This window comes from Schistocerca cancellata, chromosome 6, assembly GCF_023864275.1.
Source record: "Schistocerca cancellata isolate TAMUIC-IGC-003103 chromosome 6, iqSchCanc2.1, whole genome shotgun sequence".
Taxonomy (NCBI): Eukaryota; Metazoa; Arthropoda; class Insecta; order Orthoptera; family Acrididae; genus Schistocerca; species Schistocerca cancellata.
The window spans coordinates 505,259,734-505,276,438 of record NC_064631.1 but is presented as its reverse complement, the minus strand read 5'-3'; positions in this window follow the sequence as shown (position 1 = coordinate 505,276,438).

Here is a 16,705-nt window from a genome sequence, read left to right as displayed (position 1 = left end):
GAAAGCAAAAGGTATTAAATCCATAACGACACAATGATAAATCTAAGAAGCAAATATATATGAAAACCCGTCAAAAATACATGTCATAGTGTAATAGTATAAGAGATTTCATCTACACACAGGTTTTTAATATCATGTACAAAAATAGTGGATAAAAGAAAGACTTTGTCACAGAAGAGCAAATGTAGTTAGCAAATAGTGATCAACAGGCACAAAATTAATATGAACTCAAAATAGACGGCAGCCAGTGATGTATACAAGAAGCAAAAGTAATTATATGCCTTGTGTAAAAACAACAAGAAATTTCAATCATGCGAATGTATTCAGTGTCACATACAAAACTAGTGTGTAAATGAATGACTGTTACAAAACAGCAAATGCGATTAATACTTAAGGGGGACTGCCATGTAATGGCTGTCTACAGGCCACCTTATCAGTTACCAAATTGAAGTTATTTCATATAACAATTTTCATGAAAATAAAGTCCACACTGTGACTCAGCAGATGATGTTTGCCCGTCTTCCCAGTATGTGGTACAAATCTTTCACGTGGTGCCTCTTGAAACACCAAACACTTTAGCTACCTTGTTTATAGAAGTGCCCACGAACAATTTGCCAAAATAATGCACTCACGGCTACAAGGAACACTGTTGTGACCACAACTTACGTTTGCAAAGTAGTGAGGACATTGCACAGGTGGCATTCATGCGCAAATACAATAGCGCAACTTGCAGGCTTGGCTTCCATCTGCATTCACATACAAGCATGCATTTCTCGTGGTGTTTCCATATTTTTGTACAACGTATGTAAATGTTTACGCAACGAAATCTGACCTGCTACTTGTTTTACACGCTTGCTATTCACTAGCATTGTTGGTGCAACATGGCAGTGCCCTGTCCATCGCCATTTGCGATGGACAGAACTACAGAAAATTCTAGCAGCTAAAACTAGCCAGCTGGCATCTGCTGCTAGGTAGCTTGTGAGCCAGTATATCGATCGCGGTATCCTTACATTCCCACCATTGATTATTTTGCAAAATGCAAATGTTAGCAAAAATAACAGCTCAAAATCCTATGATATTTACAAACACCCCATCTAGATCGAAACACTCAACCAGCCATCTGTGGCTTTACTACATTTGTCAAAAGAACAACAAACCAACTCAGTCACACATTAAAAGTTTACAACAGTTTACAAGTCCGACTAGGACTGAATTAGGTTAGTGATATCCAAGCATATATTTTATTTTAAGTATCAAAATGTCAAGCATTTATGAAACTCAGTATCACACAAATTGGATGAAGGACTATCATATAGAAAGATATAATAGTCTGGAAAAACTTAGTAACTATGCAGTAGTAAATTAAGTAAATAATGAGGAGTATGCCTTTCTGTAAGATCAGTAGCCATGTTGATCATACATAAGTATAAATTACATTAATCATTTTCTGTATACATAGTATGGAAAGTATAAATAACCAAAGGGTTCAAATGCTGTTCACCAATATCTTTGAAAACATATAATGTGTAAATAATCAAAATCGAAAGGTGATGTACATTAACAACATAACCAATGGGTTAAATCAATAGATCATCAAACAGACAATGCTCATAAATCACCTAAATACAAAATTGGAAGTCTATATATTTTTATACCATTTCACTTTTCCTGTTAAACATTTCCAACCAAAATACTATTATTAACAAGACGTTGTGTACACGCCGATAAATAAGCCTTGATAATCGTTTTTGATAAATGTGTTTGCTGTAAAAGAGGAAATAAACACATGAAAAAACATTCATCTTCATTATCAGTGCTTTCCACTTTTTTGAACATTGCGCTTTACTCACTGCGCTGATAATCGCTTGAAGTTTTCGTAATACTGCATAAGCTGATGAGCAGGGGAGCAGACCCACTTTTGTGGCTTGCTGATATTTTCGCACCTCCACTCATAGAAGAAAGAGGCGTAGCCCACCTCTGGTGACGCATTTGGTCAGCTGTTGGTGGTGTTGTCAGCAAGTGAATTGAGCCCTGCTGGAATGTGAGTGCTTGGGCAGCACTAACAAGGAGACCATCCGACAATGGATTTTTGTAATTTTTTATATTTATGGTATGTGAAGGTTGGACGTCAAATATCGATATACCAAAGCAGTTCGATGTAACTCTCAAACATTCTCAAAAAATATACTTTGAAGCTTCTCAGGGAACTTTAATTCAGTAAAGTAAAGGCTATTTTCACGATAGACCGTGTGGCCTACTTGGTAGCATTGGAGAATGGAAATTGGATGATCAATGGGTAGGTGGATAAAAATCTCACTGTCTCCTTTTTCGTTTTTTTTTCGATTCGAATACATCATTTAAATATAAAATTCATCTGTGCTAATTAACACATGTAACCAATTTTTTTAAATGCAAATCTTCTTGTTTCTAATTACACAGCATTCAAAATTCCAGTTTTCAATGCAAATATATGTCTTTAATTATCGATGTTTTACTAAAGATTGTTAATAAATTTGTAATGTTTTTCATTTAAACAATCTTTACTAATGATTTATATTTGCAATGCATGTAATATGCAGTTATAAACTAGAAGTTGCGCATTTTCATAAAAATTGATGATTAAATATGTGGTGATTATCATAAATTTGATGAATTTTATATTTAAATGATGAAAGTATCAGAATTGAACAAAAAACGAAAAATATAGAGAAATTTGAAACAGTTATTCTTTGGTTACCCAGTTACCATTCTACAAAACTACTATGTGAGCCACACATCCCACTATGGCAATAGCTCTAACTTCAGTGATTTAAACTGCTCGAGAAGTTTTGAGAGCACCTCCGAACTGCTGTGAGGGATGGATTTTGAGGTCTGTAGTTTACATATCATAATCATAAAAAAATCACAAAAAATCCATTTTCCGAGTGGTCTGTTTGTGAGCGTGGTCAACCGTTGATCCACGGCCATCTGCTGGTATGTGCCCTGCGCACCTCCCAGGTGCCTGACGCCATCTCATCCCTCCACTGCGCTCTGCGAAGCCATCATGGCGCCAGCTCATTGATACTAACGAGTGACTGTAGTCAGCTGCATGAGCTCCGAGTAGCCTGGAACCACCAGCTGTGGAACCACCACGTGCGTCGGTGGTTCTGACTGCACCATCATGTGTAAAGGTGTGGTATGTACCTGATTATAAGTAAACATTGTGAGCCAAGACCGGAATCATAATAAAACAAATCCTTTATTCTCGTTTTGGCAGCTTCTAATTGTTTCTTTGCGACAAAAGCCATGTATTTTAAACATTTACTTGCGTCATATAAAACTTCTTTTTCCTCTTCTTCCATGTTATATTGCTTTTCTGTTGCAAGCAGATTTACTTTCAAATTATTACATCTATTCTTAGTTTAGAAACGTCAGCTAGACCTGAATTTGGAGGTGCAACAATCAATTTGTCTGTGTTTCTCTCTAATGTCTCAGATAATGTTGCGATTTTAGCCAAGGTCCTATTCATATCTCCTGTCTCTCCTTTAACTACAGCTTCCAGTTTGGCAACTGCCATTATTAAGGCAGTTCCCGCAGCTTTGCTTTTTCTGCTGAGAACCATACATCTGCGGCATGCACATTCACCACGACTTCTGATAAAGTTGCAAGGTCGCTCAAGAGCTCTGGGGTAAAAGAGTTTGATATTTCTAAAACCATGTTTTTTGATACTCCTGGATCATGATCTTTGTTATTTTCTTCTTCTATCGCCTATTTCTTCAATTTTATTTCTCTGATCGCATTTAATTTATACGTAATTTATTCTTAATTATACAGTCCAGCGACTTGGGATGCCTAACTCTGCATCCATGGAAAAACTGTTGCTGAGTGTAATGACCCACGTTGTGCCAGAATGGAGGCAGAAATGTATGAGCCAAGTGTGCCAGATACAGACATAACTGCGATCGTACTTAAGTTTGTCATATGCCCTGCAACAGACAAGTTTTATAAATAAAAAAAATCAGGAGCTAGATATGTGCGGTCTCTGTAAAATATCCTGTCTGCCAAAATGGATGCATAGGCATCATCGCGCAGAGCGGACAAAACATCTCCTTCATAGGAGTATTGTAGTAACCAACTTGTCCTGCAATGATGATAAAAGATGGAGGAACAAGAAGATAGGACCTTCAGACTGTGGAAAGCCTAATCTTGTTCTAACACTAGTAATGCATCCCGATGGGGTTCATTTTTGGTACATATATTTTTTTTCAGATACCTTGCTTCACCCAAAATAATAGCTATTTCAGAAGATATTGGACAGAATTGAGAGAGTAAAGTAGCGGTTTTCGACCACCTGAGAAAGTTAAGCCAAACAGCATTTCATATTCTATGATGTCTCAGTAGAAAATAGGGATGAAAGGCGAAAATATTTTTGCGCTGGCCACCACGTACAAGCCGATACGTTTTATTTGAACCTGACATACTCAAGTATCCCAAAACAGTTGGTTCAAGTTAATGTGAAACTTGTTATAATTTTCAAACAGGACACTCTGAATGTAAAGCATATTTAACAAGATCTTGTAGGAACCAACCTATATCATTCAATGAACTTGTTACCATATGTGTGAATTTCCGGACTAACTCACAGGATAGCTTTCTGGTTATTGATAAAACAAGTAAATCGGGTGAGGGCCAGTATTGGTGAAACTTCAATGAAATTCTGCCTAAAAATCAGTCTACCGGAATATAATTGTATCAGTATATTGTAGGCTATGGACAACTTTGTGCAGCTGCAATGTGCTCATGCGAATGGGACGAAACACAAGCCAAACATATGTTTTATAAACCGACACAAAAACCGGAACAATCAACGTAAGATTAACGGAACTGGATACTGGAGTCGAGGCAGTGATTATGAAAGGTGAACCTCAGTCGAATATGGAATCCAGTGAAGTGAGCGAGCAGTCAACACAAGTCTAACAAAACTGAGTGGCGATATCAAGGCAGAAGCTAGGAGAGGTCAACCTCAGGAGCAGCAGTTGAATGATATAATACAGTCGCACATTAACATCTACATCTACATCCATACTCCGCAAGCCACCTGACGGTGTGTGGCGGAGGGTACCTTCAGTACCTCTATCGGTTTTCCCTTCTATTCCAGTCTCGTATTGTTCGTGGAAAGAAGGATTGTCGGTATGCCTCTGTGTGGGCTCTAATCTCTCTGATTTTATCCTCATGGTCTCTTCGCGAGATATACGTAGGAGGGAGCAATATACTGCTTGACTCTTCGGTGAAGGTATGTTCTCGAAACTTCAATAAAAGCCCGTACCGAGCTACTGAGCGTCTCTCCAGCAGAGTCTTCCACTGGAGTTTATCTATCATCTCCGTAACGCTTTCGCGATTACTAAATGATCCTGTAACGAAGCGCGCTGCTCTCCGTTGGATCTTCTCTATCTCTTCTATCAACCCTATCTGGTACGGATCCCACACTGCTGAGCAGTATTCAAGCAGTGGGCGAACAAGCGTACTGTAACCTACTTCCTTTGTTTTCGGATTGCATTTCCTTAGGATTCTTCCAATGAATCTCAGTCTGGCATCTGCTTTACCGACGATCAACATTAAGATGACAAATGCGAAGAGACAATGCAAATGAGGCTCTTACAGCGGCTGTGAGTGCTCAAAAAACATTAAAAGAGATAACAAATAACATGGAAAGAAAATCTTGGGAAGAAGGCAATGAAACCCTTATGATGTTACTCAACATAGTAAATGCAAAGTAGCTTGAGAGACCTGTTTGTAAGTCTATATAAAATGTGTACTTTCTCGAAGTGTGACAAACTCCAAAGTCATAGATATACGAAAGTCATTCATCACAAACTGTGACTCTTGAAACTGGGACGGCTGGATAATGTACAGTCTGTGATATATTTAGATCTGTAACAGAAAATAAGCGGATCTCCCTCATGGTGGCAACATCAGATGGTGAGCGAAGAAGAGAAGAAGAAGATAAGAACAGGGCAAGGAAGGATATACAGTCACTGATTTGATCAACCTTCATAGTGTTAGCGAACTAGATATGATATAAGAAATCAGCCAAGATCAACCATATATGCTGGGAAAGATACCTTTACAGGTAATGAAGGGCACCGTCCACATTGGTGACAGGGAGTTTGAGTGGACACTTGGTTTAGTGGAGTTAAAATTTCTGAAAACTTCAAACTCCAAAAAGTGTCTGCCGAAAGGCAAGAGACCATATGCTGAAATATTACATATGACTAATGTACATAGGGGAGAGAGTGCTTAAAAAGGTCGATTAAAGAGCCTATCAGTCTGCAGCAATTGTTTACAAATCTGTGTAACTTTCTCCCACTCTTAGCCTACAAAGGATGGGTCCAACGAATTTGGAATATGTTTCTATGAACATTAAAATGTATTTGAATAGTTTATTCAACTGTGAGTATTATCTCATATCCACAAGATCAGTCTGCCATAGATCAGTCCTGTTTCCTGAAACAGGAATTGTTCAAGACAAGAAGCGTAAACGACCTACAGTGTTCACAGAAGCTCGTCTCGATAACATTGCATACCACCTGGAAAATTCCCCTAAAAAAGTCTCTTAGACGTCTTCGGAGCAAACACAAATATCGTGCACCTCTGTACAAAGAGGTGCTAAGCTGCTTGGGCTAAGGCCCTAAAAATAGCAATAGTACAAGAACTTCGACTTCGTGATCCTGCGCAGAGGGTTAAGTTTTGAGAATGAGTTTTAAAACAAGAGGATGACGGTGAAATGGATCCTTACTCATTCTGCTTTCAGACGAGGCTTTGTTCCATTTACACGGGTATGTTAAATCCCGAAACTGTCGTCATTGGAACGCAGATAGACCTGTTGTGCTTCATGAGCAGCCCCTTCATGATCAGAAAATAGGATTGGTGCACAGTTAGTGGTGACAAAATAATAGGCTCAATTTTTTTAATGACACAGTTACAAGGGAAAACATGTGCAAAACATTTTGCGACCGTTTTTTAACTGAGTGACAGAGAACGAAGCTTCGCATTTTTTCAACAGGATTCGGCAAGATTTCGTACGGCACGCAATTCACGATGTGTTCGATGGAAGAGTGATTACTAACAGTATATGGCCCGCTAGAAGTCCTAATTTAATTCCATGCGATTTTTATTTGTGGGGTGCGCTGAATTACGAAGTGTGCACAACAAATCCTCACACGTTAGAGGAACTCAAGGACAATATCCGTGAATCGGTTAATGCAATATCTCAGAGAGAATTACATTGTGTCATTAATAATTTCTTGAGTAGATGTTATAAAATGTGGAAAGAAACGGCAGGAAGTTCCAGCATCTCCTTGCGTGACATGGGTGAGTACAAAAATTATTTGCTTATATTTTAAATGTAGTCATGTCGTACCGCAGCAGTAGACGGGAGACACTACATATTGAACCATGGACCTTGCCGTTGGTGGGGAGGCTTGCGTGCCTCAGCGATACAGATGGCCGTACCGTAGGTGCAACCACAACGGAGGGGTATCTGTTGAGAGGCCAGACAAACATGTGGTTCCTGAAGAGGGGCAGCAGCCTTTTCAGTAGTTGCAGGGGCAACAGTCTGGATGATTGACTGATCTGGCCTTGTAACATTTACCAAAACGGCCTTGCTGTGCTGGTACTGCGAACGGCTGAAAGCAAGGGGAAACTACAGCCGTAATTTTTCCCGAGGACATGCAGCTCTACTGTATGATTAAATGATGATGGCGTCCTCTTGGGTAAAATATTCCGGAGGTAAAATAGTCCCCCATTCGGATCTCCGGGCGGGGACTACTCAAGAAGACGTCGTTATCAGGAGAAAGAAAACTGGCGTTCTACGGATCGGAGCGTGGAATGTCAGATCCCTTAATCGGGCAGGTAGGTTAGAAAATCTAAAAAGGGAGATGGATAGGTTAAAGTTAGATATAGTGGGAATTAGTGAAGTTCGTTGGCAGGAGGAACAAGACTTTTGGTCAGGTGATTACAGGGTTATAAATACAAAATCAAATAGGGGTAACGCAGGAGTAGGTTTAATAATGAATAAAAAAATAGGAGTGCGGGTTAGCTACTACAAACAGCATAGTGAACGCATTATTGTGGCCAAGATAGACACAAAGCCCATGCCTACTACAGTAGTACAAGTTTATATGCCAACTAGCTCTGCAGATGATGAAGAAATAGATGAAATGTATGACAAGATAAAAGAAATTATTCAGGTAGTGAAGGGAGACGAAAATTTAATAGTGATGGGTGACTGGAATTCGTCAGTAGGAAAAGGGAGAGAAGGAAACATAGTAGGTGAATATGGATTGGGGGGAAGGAATGAAAGAGGAAGCCGCCTTGTAGAATTTTGCAAAGAGCATAACTTAATCATAGCTAACACTTGGTTCAAGAATCATGAAAGGAGGCTGTATACATGGAAGAAGCCTGGAGATACTGACAGGTTTCAGATAGATTATATAATGGTAAGACAGAGATTTAGGAACCAGGTATTAAATTGTAAGACATTTCCTGGGGCAGATGTAGATTCTGACCACAATCTATTGGTTATGAACTGCAGATTGAAACTGAAGAAACTGCAAAAAGGTGGGAATTTAAGGAGATGGGACCTGGATAAACTGAAAGAACCAGAGGTTGTAGAGAGTTTCAGGGAGAGCATTAGGGAACAATTGACAGGAATGGGGGAAAGAAATACAGTAGAAGAAGAATGGGTAGCTCTGAGGGATGTAGTGGTGAAGGCAGCAGACGATCAAGTAGGTAAAAAGACGTGGGCTAATAGAAATCCTTGGGTAACAGAAGAAATATTGAATTTAATTGATGAAAGGAGAAAATATAAAAATGCAGTAAATGAAGCAGGCAAAAAGGAATATAAACGTCTCAAAAATGAAATCGACAGGAAGTGCAAAATGGCTAAGCAGGGATGGCTAGAGGACAAATGTAAGGATGTAGAGGCTTGTCTCACTAGGGGTAAGATAGATACTGCCTACAGGAAAATTAAAGAGACCTTTGGAGAGAAGAGAACCACTTGTATGAATATCAAGAGCTCAGATGGCAACCCAGTTCTAAGCAAAGAAGGGAAAGCAGAAACGTGGAAGGAGTATATAGAGGGTTTATACAAGGGCGATGTACTTGAGGACAATATTATGGAAATGGAAGAGGATGTAGATGAAGATGAAATGGGAGATAAGATACTGCGTGAAGAGTTTGACAGAGCACTGAAAGACCTGAGTCAAAACAAGGCCCCGGGAGTAGACAACATTCCGTTAGAACTACTGATGGCCTCAGGAGAGCCAGTCATGACAAAACTCTACCATCTGGTGAGCACGATGTATGAGACAGGCGAAATACCCTCAGACTTTAAGAAGAATATAATAATTCCAATCCCAAAGAAAGCAGGTGTTGACAGATGTGAAAGTTACCGAACTATCAGTTTAATAAGTCACAGCTGCAAAATACTAACGCGAATTCTTTACAGACGAATGGAAAAACTGGTAGAAGCCGACCTCGGGGAAGATCAGTTTGGATTCCGTAGAAATGTTGGAACACGTGAGGCAATACTGACCTTACGACTTATCTTGGAAGAAAGATTAAGAAAAGGCAAACCTACGTTTCTAGCATTTGTAGACTTAGAGAAAGCTTTTGACAATGTTGACTGGAATACTCTCTTTCAAATTCTGAAGGTGTCAGGGGTAAAGTACAGGGAGCGAAAGGCTATTTACAATTTGTACAGAAACCAGATGGCAGTTATAAGAGTCGAGGGGCATGAAAGGGAAGCAGTGGTTGGGAAAGGAGTGAGACAGGGTTGTAGCCTCTCCCCGATGTTATTCAATCTGTATATTGAGCAAGCAGTAAAGGAAACAAAAGAAAAATTCGGAGTAGGTATTAAAATTCATGGAGAAGAAGTAAAAACTTTGAGGTTCGCCGATGACATTGTAATTCTGTCAGAGACAGCAAAGGACTTGGAAGAGCAGTTGAACGGAATGGACAGTATCTTGAAAGGAGGATATAAGATGAACATCAACAAAAGCAAAACGAGGATAATGGAATGTAGTCAAATTAAGTCAGGTGATGCTGAGGGAATTAGATTTGGAAGTGAGACACTTAAAGTAGTAAAGGAGTTTTGCTATTTAGGGAGTAAAATAACCGATGATGGTCGAAGTAGAGAGGATATAAAATGTAGACTGGCAATGGCAAGGAAAGCGTTTCTCAAGAAGAGAAATTTGTTAACATCGAATATAGATTTAGGTGTCAGGAAGTCGTTTCTGAAAGTATTTGTATGGAGTGTAGCCATGTATGGAAGTGAGACATGGACGATAACTAGTTTGGACAAGAAGAGAATAGAAGCTTTCGAAATGTGGTGCTACAGAAGAATGCTGAAGATAAGGTGGGTAGATCACGTAACTAATGAGGAGGTATTGAATAGGATTGGGGAGAAGAGAAGTTTGTGGCACAACTTGACTAGAAGAAGGGATCGGTTGGTAGGACATGTTCTGAGGCATCGAGGGATCACAAATTTAGCATTGGAGGGCAGCGTGGAGGGTAAAAATCGTAGAGGGAGACCAAGAGATCAATACACTAAGCAGATTCAGAAGGATGTAGGTTGCAGTAGGTACTGGGAGATGAAGAAGCTTGCACAGGATAGAGTAGCATGGAGAGCTGCATCAAACCAGTCTCAGGACTGAAGACCACAACAACAACAACATTAATAATTTCTTGAGTAGATGTTATAAAATGTGGAAAGAAACGGCAGGAAGTTCCAGCATCTCCTTGCGTGACATGGGTGAGTACAAAAATTATTTGCTTATATTTTAAATGTAGTCATGTCGTACCGCAGCAGTAAACGGGCGACACTACATATGATCGCCGGGCAACGGAGTGCTCGCTGCCCGGCATCTACTGGGCCTCAGATAAATGGAACACCCAGTATATCTGAAGGTAGAAATAGCAGGTAAGTGCGAGAACTATCGCCTCGTCCACTTAATAGCTTCTGCACCCAAGTTGCTGACAAGAATACCATACAAAAGAATGGAAAAGAAAACTGAGGAAGTCTTAGCTGACGATCAGTTTGGCTTTAGGGAAAGCAAAGGCACCAGATAGGCAGACTTAACGGTTCGTTTGATAATGGAAGCGAGACTGAAGAAAAATCAAGTCACTTTCATCGGATCTGTCGACGCGGAAAAAGGCGTTCAATAATGTGAAATGGTGCAAGATATGAGAAATTCTGAGAAAAATTGGAGGAGAATAATATACAGTATGTATAAGAATCAAGGAGGAACTGCAAGATTGAAAGACCAAAAACCAAGTGCGTGGATTAAAAAGCAAGTTAGACAGGGATGCAGTCTTTCAATACAACCTATACATCGAAGAAGCAATGACAGAAATAAAATAAAGGTTCAGGACACAGATGAAAGTTCACGGTGAAAGGATAGCAACGATAAGATTCGCTGATGACGTTGCCATCCTCAGTGAAGATGCAGGAGATGTGGATTGAGAGTAACCGAAGAAAGTTGAAAGTAATGAGAAGTAGCATAAATGAGAATAGCGAGAAACTGAACATCAGTCACAAAATATACGAAGCTGAGGAGTTCTGTTACCTTGGAAGCAGCGGAGGGAGCAAGGAGGACATCAAAAGCAGACTAGCACTAGCAGAAAGGGCGGCCATGGCCAAGAGAAGTCTATTCGTATCAAACATAGGCCCCAATTTGAGGAAGAAATTTCTGAGAATGTACGTCTGGAGAAAACACTGTATTGTAGTGAACCATTGACTGTAGCAAAACGGGAACAGAAGAGAATAGAGGCGTTTGAGATGTGGTGCTAGGGAAGTATGTTGAATGTAAGGTGGACTAACAAGGTAAGGAATAAGAGTTTTCTCCGCAGGATCAGAGGAGAAAGGAATATATGGAAACACTAACGAGAACAAGAGACAGGATGATAGGACTTGTGTTAGTACATCACATGCTGTTCGAAAATTATACCAAATCCGAAACTGTATCATTATAGATCCCACTGATGATGCCTTAGAATGCGTATGCGATAAATAAAATAACTAGCAGCAGGAAAAGGCAGTTTGATTTGCAAAACAAGTACTAATAAAAGCTCTAATAATTACTTTACTGTTGATTGAAAATGAAATGATACACTGACGTCATTGAATTACGTATAATTTCTTTCCTACGGTGTTAACATCTTGTTACTTTGTTTCTCTGTTAAAATGTCACTTGTGGTAGAATTCAACGTTTTACATGAAAATGAAGCAGCCCACTGTTTTTTTTATGATCGGGTGTTATTCCAAACATGGTTCCGTGCGGTTCCAAGCGTTCGAGGTCAAACGTGTTCCTGGTAATGTGAACGTTTTGTCCGTCAGTATAGCTGGGACATCGAGAGCTGGTAGGAAACTTAAAGAGGCATTAATGACTGACAGCGTGTTAACCTCAAGCAGGTGGACGAAGCAGAAATGACCACTGATTCTGCGGTAAACATTCTATACATTTATATGTGGCCCCCAAACCGGGATTTCGTTAGCCGATTTCCCAATACTGCTCCTTTTTGCCGGCCGGGGTGGCCGAGCTGTTCTAGACGCTACAGTCTGAAACCGCGCGACCGCTACAGTCGTAGGTTCGAATCCTGCCTCGAGCATGGGTGTCTGTGATGTCCTTAGGTTTGTTAGTTTTAAGTAGTTCTAAGTTCTAGGGGACTGATGACCACAGCCGTTAGGTCCCATAGTGCTCAGAGCCATTTGAACCATATTTTGCTCCTTTTGAACAATACGAAAGAAAAAAAAATTAATCCAAGCATCCACAGTCTGTGTGGCAGACTGTCATTCAGAAGACACCTGGGCTGTGTTTGTGAAAGGCTTGACACATTTCACATATCCAGTGGTTCTCCTTCGTAACAGAATTGGTGGAAATACGACGAATGTGTGCATGCACATAATTGAGTACCGTGTACAACGCCGTGTTGGGGAGCTTGAAGATCCCGCTACCCTGCGATGGCTGACTCCAGCCGAGGAACCGCCAAGAGCTTCGGTTTGCATTGCTGGCCATGCACACACAGGAGTCGTTACGGAGGCTGGGTCCCTGCGTCTCTGGAAGCCACCAGTGCCGTTACGAGAGGCGGTACTGCTGTGCAGAAAGATAGCCGGGAATGCATTTCGACATGCGTCTGCGTTACTGGACTGATCCTCTAGCTAACCTCACGACAAAAACGTCTTCCATCCATCCCGAAGGAAATAAAAGAACTGCAATTAAAAAGCTTGATGATGATTTAATCACCATTATATATCATTAAATGCTGATTAGTGAAGGAGGTTTTGGGCTGCACTAGCTACAGTAGTCGGTAGTGCATTCAAGCAGAATGATCGTATCACCTACACGTCAATCGCTACGTTTACTCCAGAGACAACTTCCGGCAGAGGAAAACCGAACTTCGAAAACCATTTTTCGCTGTCGAATTCACATGTTAAGGCCTGAAACGGTTTTGCTAGAACGCTCAAATATCTGTTTTCCGAAAGTCAGTTGTTTCAGACAAATCAGCTCTGGAAGTTAGTTGTTTCTGTCTCTAATTTAGTCAGCACATTGGCTACATCTCTTCAGTTAAGCATTGCAGGTAGACTCAATTACTGCACACAAACTCACTCCCTTCAGATTAAATGAAACTTTTTAAAAACTAAACGTAACTTGACGACCAAGTACATTTTAAAAACGGGAGTGCGTCTACATATAACGAAAATCTGTTGTGGAACAAGAAATAAGGGAGCTAGAAGCATATTTCTGCATTCGATATTGGTGTGTTTACAAAACCAAAAAGGATCAAAATATGGTTCAAATGGCTCTGAGCACTATGGGACTTAACTGCTGTGGTCATCAGTCCCATAGAACTTAGAACTACTTAAACCTAACTAACCTAAGGACATCACACACACCCATGCCCGAGGCAGGATTCGAACCTGAGACTGTAGCGGCCGCGCGGTTCCAGACTGTAGCGTCTAGAACCGCTCGGCCACCCCGGCCGGCAAAAAGGAGCAGTATTGGGAAATCGGCTAACGAAATCCCGGTTTGGGGGCCACATATAAATGTATAGAATGTTTACCGCAGAGTCAGTGGTCATTTCTGCTTCGTCCACCTGCTTGAAGTTAACACGCTGTCAGTCATTAATGCCTCTTTAAGTTTCCTACCAGCTCTCGATGTCCCAACTATACTGACGGACAAAACGTTCATCTTACCAGAGACACGTTTGACCTCGAACGCTTGGAACCGCACGGAAATGGTTCCGTGGAATAACACCCGACCATAAAAAAAACAGTGGGCTGCTTCATTTTCATGTAAAACGTTGAATTCTACCACAAGTGACATTTTAACAGAGAAACAAAGTAACAAGATGTTAACGCCGTAGGAAAGAAATTATACGTAATTCAATGACGTCAGTGTATCATTACATTTTCAATCAACAGTAAAGTAATTATTAGAGCTTTTATTAGTACTTGTTTTGCAAATCAAACTGCCTTTTCCTGCTGCTAGTTATTTTATTTATCGCATACGCATTCTAAGGCATCATCAGTGGGATCTATAATGATACAGTTTTGTTCGTTATAGATTATCAAACAGTTCGCGAATGATGCCTTAGAACAGGAGAAGGCGAAACGAGTATGGGATAAATAAAATAACTAGCAGCAGGAAAAGGCATTTATATGCTTGTTGCGGAGGATGGCCACACAAACAAACTTGCTTTTATTAGTCCTCATAGTGCAGATGCGGAATTTCGGTGAATGTGTTAAAGCAAAGAGGAAGAGGACAATGTGCACATCTGACTGAAACCACGTTTTTACCTTCAAAATCACTTTCGCGCCCAAGCAGTCCAGTATCAAAAACCACACTAATTACATTTTCAAATGATGATATGGATATGTCGATATCATAACCAGCCTTTCGTCAGCATACCGCGACATAGGCGCACACTTTGATGCAGGAAATTGATTGTAAAACATGGAGAGAAGTTTGATGATTAAATGATATTATGCATCTTTGCTTGTGATTTGGCACATTGTAGTCTTACAAAATCAGCAGTACTTCTGATATGGGGCTTATCCTGCCGAAAGAAGTAAACGTCAAGGGGATGGCAATATTTTGTTGTTTCCGTTGGCAATATCTTCAGTTTAACATCATTGTTTGGAAATCATGCAGCCGGCCAGGGTGGCCGAGTGGTTCTAGGCGCTACAGTCTGGAACCGCGCGACCGCTACGGTCGCAGGTCCGAATCCTGCTTTGGGCATCGATGTGTGTGATGTCCTTAGGTCAGTTAGGTTAAGGTAGTTCTAAGTTCTAGGGGACTGATGACCTTGGAAGTTAAGTCCCATAGTGCTTAGAGCCATTTTAACCATTTTTTGAAAATCATGCAAATGGATGTGTACGGTCTGTATGTCCTGACCAGGAATCACACAGCAATAGGCTCTTTTTACTTGTTACATGTTCGCAAAGGACTGAAATTAGAACAGGTTTCATGTGTTCTTTCGTCATTTTTCCACTTCTGCTTGCCACCACATTAATGTTTCGTGGACAGGTAGTTTCAGGCTTCTTTGAAATATGTGGGCTGAAAGTGCCTTCTGCATCTTGAAAACAGACACAAAACTTGTTTGCTGGTCTACCTGTCCTTGATAAAGCTGTGTAGCTGTCGGTGAAGCCATGTACAGACTGCAACCCACTAGCTGTAATTTGCCTCCTCTGTGAGACTGTCTGGATGATGAAGACATTTCATACTGGAACTGACTCTGGACACTGTTTCAAACATTTCCTTTCCCCATCCTCTGTTTTCTCATAAACATGTTGACTTCCTTCACAAAACTTTGCACCTTCTGACGTATACTATTATCGCCTTCTATGCCTTACATGTGACAAATGAAGTAATGTGCCTCGATGAAATGCCATATTCAGCCTTAAGATTGTCGATAAAACAAATTGACGCTTGAAATTGTCCAAGCCAACCATTTTAGACGCTTCTAGCGTCCACATTTTCAGATGTCAATAATGAACTGTAGCTCTGTACGACCGTCCTCTATCAGATCGCGATATTACAAGCCTTTTTATAGATTGTAATTGCGACAGTCTGTTTCCTTTTAAACGAGCTCCTGCTCGCCCTATGCTAGATACATAATATAGACTTAGTGTGAAATTCGATTTATTTTTAATGCACTTATAGAACCTCATTACTTTGCTGTAGGAATTGAAGCCACGATTGTAATAGTCTTCATAAATGTTCGCTAGTACGATGTCATCAGTATTTTCTAATACATTGGTCGTCGATTGTTTGGTTGGAGATAGTCCATACTTACTTTGACTGGACTGTTCCTGTTGCTCTGAAGATGAACGTCATGTACTGCTTGAACAATCACTTTCAGGTTGAGGTTCTTCCTGTCCTTCAAAATCAGTATATCTATCCAGCGTAACGTCCTGTATTTCTATGTCTTTCCCATTGTATTTCCAAATTATTATATTATATACCCACGAACTCTCTATCCTCGAACCCGCTTTCACTTCCATATTCAGAACATTGTAACTTTGTCCCTAATATTTGGACATATTCGTAGGACTAATTCTCTTCATGATATCACTGTACACAGTTTACACAGTAACCACATGCGAACACTCCAAGAGACGCATTCGTACTGCAGGTACATCATTCATGCAACTCGAGCACTTGTT